General features: G+C 40.4%; 1 protein-coding gene across 2 annotated transcripts in view; it reads right to left on the reverse strand.

Annotated features, from left to right (window-relative positions):
- Positions 1-5,655, reverse strand: part of LOC124146021 (glutamate receptor ionotropic, kainate 2-like) — an 82,520-nt gene extending 76,865 nt beyond the window's left edge. Inside the window, exon 1 of one of the 2 annotated variants that reach the window (XM_046516056.2) lies at positions 5,310-5,655. The gene's annotated coding sequence lies outside the window, so the exon portion shown is untranslated. The remainder of the gene's footprint in view (positions 1-5,309) is intronic. The other variant, XM_046516060.2, reaches the window with a different exon arrangement.
- Between the last annotated feature and the right edge of the window lie 345 nt (positions 5,656-6,000).

Here is a 6,000-nt window from a genome sequence, read left to right on the forward strand (position 1 = left end):
CACCAGTCTCTAGGGACCTGCACAAGCACTATATATGAACAAACACTTGGTTATGCTTTCTATATATTCACGTGGAACAATACGTCACGTGAAATCAAATCATTGAGTGGCTAAATATTTCATGTTAAAGTAGAACAATACGAGTTATAGGCTTCTTTGTAGATGCGATACCTCATGAATATTCATGAGCATAGATATGACCTTTCACCTTGTTGTTATTATATCTGGAACAAGGTTGCTGTTAATATGTCCCTAAATATGTAAATACTACGAAATTAAGTGAGACTGTTATTAACGTGTGTGCTGGTAATTTCATGAAATGAGTGGAACATTTTTGTTCGTTTGATGCACGCGTTTCCTGACATTAGTTCGACTTAGATCATGCTAATAACATATGACCTATTAATATTGCTTCTGCCTGTACGCGAACATGAATCTGGATCAAGCCTTGACCACGGAGAAAGTATCCCACAAGTTTGTTTTCTAAAATAACACAAGCTCAACGAATCCACACAAAAATAGGAGGGAAACAATTCGTGAGAGCCTCGGTTCATGAATCATTGCTAATCTCAAATCCCGACAAGACGGTGAGGTAGTCTCGTGGTTAAAGCGCTCGCTCCTGACGCCGAAGACCCGGGTTCGATTCCCCACATGGGTACAGTGTGTGAACCCCTTCTCGGGTGTCACCCGCCTTGATATCGCTGGAACATTGCTAAAAGCGGTATAAAACAATATCCACTCGCTTAAATCACGTCGCGACCAGCACCATGCATAAGCGTAGTGTTACCAGTCCTTGCGTCATGTTGACTGCTCTTTAATCGGGGACTGCATATTTTAATCGGGTCACACAAATTCACATACCTACGGAAGCCTTTAAGGCACATTTGTTTTTGTAGTTTTTTCATTGAAATTTCAAGATACTAAGTTGAAATTTCAAGACCCTCACTAGAAATTTCAAGATATATACCATGTTGAAATTTCAAGATAATGATAATAAGTTGAATTTTCAAGTTAGTATCTTGAAATTTCAAGAACCCCCTTCCCTCCAAAAAAACCCAACAAAACCAACAACACAAAAACAAATGGCCCTAAAAGGCTTCTGTACATACCTCGCTGATGATTAATTCGTGCAATTTTAGTCAAATCTGCACTAAGTTATCCTAATTATTAATGAGAACACGTCATGCTGGACACGTGACCATCTCCACAAATATTACATCTTGGCTGGAACTAGACCAAGGCTATTTTGTTTAAACTTATGTGTATCAAATATAAGAATCTGTACTCAAAATGATTTGAGCGCAATATTCCGGCAATATCACGGCCGGGGACACCGGAAATGGGCTTCACACATTGTACCCATGTCGGGAATCGAACCTGGGTCTTCGGCGTGACGAGCGAACGCTTTAACCACTAGGCTACCCGACCTCCCCTGTACTCAATAACGACCTACTTACCTATATGATATGTACAGAATCATTAGTTTTCAATAAAGTCTACGCCTGAATGCTTAATAATGAGTGTAGCTAATACGTTTGGTGCAGGCACCTTTAATAATTGAAACGCAATTGTAGTGCTCAATTAAAACGTAGGTTGTCAGATAGTAATTGGGGTTACAAAGTATGACTCAACAATGACAGCTGTATGTTACATTGTGAGGGTCACTGTGATGTACAACAGGTTCAATATGAAGAACCACTTTGATATTCAATACCTAATGTATCGGTACACATTTCCGTCAGAGAATACACAGTCCCAGATTCAGTTTGTGATCTCGTCTTCTAATTGCTTTTGTCAGTAGAGTAAACCAAAATACATTCCATCATATCGGATATTGACTTGTTTTTGATCATACAAACGTGACTATGCTATTAGTCAAGGGGGATCACCAACGTCAACATTTTTGTGACGTCACAATCAGAATAGAACAATGGATGTTCCCATGATAACGAAACTGCATCTCTGCATATATCCAGTGAACACGTTGTAGAAACGAGTATTGAAATGATTTGATTTATAAATATTATTTTGAACCGTTGTTGACAGCGCGACGAAAAGAATGTTGCCCTGGACACTTATTAAACCTGACGTGCTAATCAGCCAAATCAGCACTTGCCCTTCTTCACTACCTCCGATTAGATAAATACAGATTTCAACATACACCAGAAGATAAATTCACGTAACGTCAGGCCAATATGTTATTGAACATCCACAAGACAATATGATGCTTTCCCGTATATGTTTTTTTCAGAAGCACAACAGCAATAATAACAGACGCATATGGTTGATAAGTAACTCCATGACGTCACTGAGGTAGGATATTCAGTGTCGACTACATGCCGAAACAGATATCATTGGTCGGAAAAGATGAAACAGGTTGAGAGCTATTTGAAGGATCACTGATAATCAGCGATGACAGCAGGTGCTCACGAAACGGTCAAGCTTTCCCTGCTCTATAGGTAGCCCCCGGTGAGGGAGTACGTTATGTTTAACGCTGCTTTGAACATTATTTCAGTTATTTCATGTCGTGTCAGCTTGACATGGGGACATCTTAGGCATTTCAACGTTTGTACTTTGGTGTTTCCCACAAGTATGGCGCTGATAAGCCTAGAAACATAAACACATATACAGGCAGCGGACTGTGACACCTATTAATACGTCAACACAAGTATGGTGTTGACAAACCGAGAAACATAAACACATATACATGTGACATACCGGACTGGGACACCTATTGACACCTCAACATAAGTATTGCATTGACAAACCTAGAAACATAAACACAAATTCAGACAGAGCGGACTGTGACACCTATTGACACCTCAACACAAGTATGGTGTTGACAAACCTAGAAACATAAACATATGTATCTGTGATATAGCGGCCTGGGACACCTATTGACACCTCAACACAAGTATGGTGTTGACAAACCTAGAAACATAAACATATGTATCTGTGATATAGCGGCCTGGGACACCTATTGACACCTCAACACAAGTATGGTGTTGACAAACCTAGAAACATAAACACATCTATCTGTGATATAGCGGACTGGAACACCTATTGACACCTCAACACAAGTATGGTGTTGACAAACCTAGAAACATAAACACATCTATCTGTGATATAGCGGCCTGGGACACCTATTGACACCTCAACACAAGTATGGTGTTGACAAACCTAGAAACATAAACACATATACCTGTGACAGAGCGGCCTGGGACACCTATTGACACCTCAACACAAGTATGGTGTTGACAAACCTAGAAACATAAACACATACACAGACAGAGCGGCCTGGGACACCTATTGACACCTCAACACAAGTATGGTGTTGACAAACCTAGAAACATAAACACATACACAGACAGAGCGGACTGGGACACCTATTGACAAAGAGATGCTGATGCCGCCATGTCGACTTCTTTATTTCGACGTCTTCATGTTGACGTCATGATACGGACATCATAATGTCCACAACACGCTTATGTGTCCACCCTCGTATCAACAATTTAATGTCCACACCTGCCACAGAGGAGTATGACAATTTTTACGTTATCTGTCAGAAGGGAATACGAAATTTGTAGGTTATCAGTAAGAGAGGAATATGAAAATTGTACGTTATCAGTCAGGAAAGTATATGAAAATTGTACGATATCTGTCAGCGAGGTATATGAAACATTTACGTTATCTGCCAACGAGGTACATGGAAGTCAACTGTTTTCAGTAACCAATCAGATACAAGTATCTCAATGCATGGCAGGATAATGTAAATTCCACACTACCTGACCATAACTTAGTCACAGATCAGTACTATACGCTACATATACAAGTATATAAAAATCAAACAGTTCCAGTTTGCAAAAAAACCAAGATAAGCTAACATCAGAAACGTGTGCCAAGTCACGCTGTTAACAGAAGCACCATTATACACGTCTCATAAACCTCGCGATGTGCTTCAAGCACGGTATGAGCTTGGTGCCGGCGGTGACCGTGTTGGCCGCAGTGTGGCGTGCTGGCAGTGAGGACGTGATCATTGGATACGGAAGATTTACATGGAGAACATGTCTAAGCCAGAGAACTCGTGTTTCAATATATGTATTCGTACTTGTCAACCTACCCTTCTTTGATCATATGTAAAACTTATATGTGAAACTGTACCCTGAAAGATTCTCGTATGTCTGCCGCCACATGAACACAAGAGCCAGTGGGTTTATGTAAACAGAGACGAGAAATATAGCAATATAATGGATACATTTAGATTTATAGAAACAGAGATATGGTTACAATATACATTGATCTACAAATACAAAGTTTAACGAGTGAAATGATAGACGATTGAAAGGAAACGTCGGTGTAAATAGAAATGATGATGATTTACTTAATAGATCATGACATAGCTGGAGACAGATAGACAGATTCACATACAGACATACGGACTCACAGACAGAGACACACGAGCGCAGACAGATTCACAGAAAGCTGAAAGACAGAGAGACAATCAGACAGACTCACAGACAGACATACAGACATACAGACTCACAGACAGAGACACACGAGTGCAGACAGATTCACAGAAAAGCTGAAAGACAGAGAGATAATCAGACGGGCTCACAGACAGACATGCAGACAGAATCACAGACATACTAACAGTCAGAAAGACAGCAGAGACACCGACAGGCTGATAGGAAAACAGACATACAAACGGACACACACACACATACAGACAGAATGACAGATACATGTCCTTCCTTGTCACGAAATCGTTTTCATTTTTTGCTTCTGGTCTTCTAAAAAGCCCTATGAGTGAACATGTTGAGTGATGGTGGACCTTCAGGCTAGTGGTCCACACGGTACCACGACGTTCATCTGACAATCATACACATATATCTGGGGTATCAGGTTGTTGTTCTTCAATTCTCCATTTTATCATTAGACTGATATTACATTTGTAACCGAAAGGAATGAACCTAATGCACCGCTTGAGTTAAAAAACCACTCAACGTGGTGTGGAACTCCCAGCTGCTAACATATATCACCATTAAAAGTGGAATGCAAAACATTGTTAGTGAGATCATCCACTCCCAGCGATGATTAACAGGTATTTACACACGTTCCTAATTTAAAAGGCATAATTATACATTAATGACAAGCACCCTATGATATATTAATGCCCTTCTGGGATGTGCATTTATATTACTGAATGTTATGTATCCTGTCACCGACGTTGATGTAAAGTGTTAAAAGAACACTAGCACATGTCTCTATACGCTCCTTGATTTCAGAAACGAACTGAATTTTGCACCTACCTGGTCAGAATCACGTTCGTCCCTGTAACATTCCAACTTTTCATTCCTCCACGTTAAAGTACAGTTGCTTCATCGCAAATCCACATCCTCTATCTACACAAGCCAGCGTTCACATAGATCTGAATCAGTTTTACCACGCGATATATTCCGACCGCAGCGTCCAAAAAGTTAACCTATCTCGCTTCACGTGTTGATCGCAGCGTTCAAACTGGGGAGGGTATAAGAGACATATTAAACAATCGATTCTCTTGCCAGTCAGAACACATGGTGCAGTTAGCGTCTGGACACGGGATAACGCTACCACACCTTCGTCTGTGCTCGTGACAATTAACAACCGCATCGCGCGATGTTACAACCCGACCGCGGCTATTCAGCGTCAGAAACAACCAAATTCTTTTAATTGTTGTTGCTATGGAGCTGGTTTTGCAGACTAAAGATTTTAAATTTATGTGAGTTTTATTTTGTAATACTACCACATAACTTTCAGCGTCAAGGTATTGTTGTGTATATTTCACATCATTGATGCAGATGTTAACGAGCCATTGGGGGATGCTGTCCCACACAGCTAGGTCTCTATTTGTTTCGTACACGTTCATTATAATTGTATGATGCATGCTAACGAGAGTTCCATGATTCGGTTGTTGAGCATGTTTTTCCTCTAAGGATTAATGTGCAAGTCCGATTTGCATTT

The sequence above is a fragment of the Haliotis rufescens genome, unplaced genomic scaffold, assembly GCF_023055435.1.
Source record: "Haliotis rufescens isolate VD_foot unplaced genomic scaffold, xgHalRufe1.0.p SCAF_7, whole genome shotgun sequence".
In the NCBI taxonomy this organism is placed as follows: Eukaryota; Metazoa; Mollusca; class Gastropoda; order Lepetellida; family Haliotidae; genus Haliotis; species Haliotis rufescens.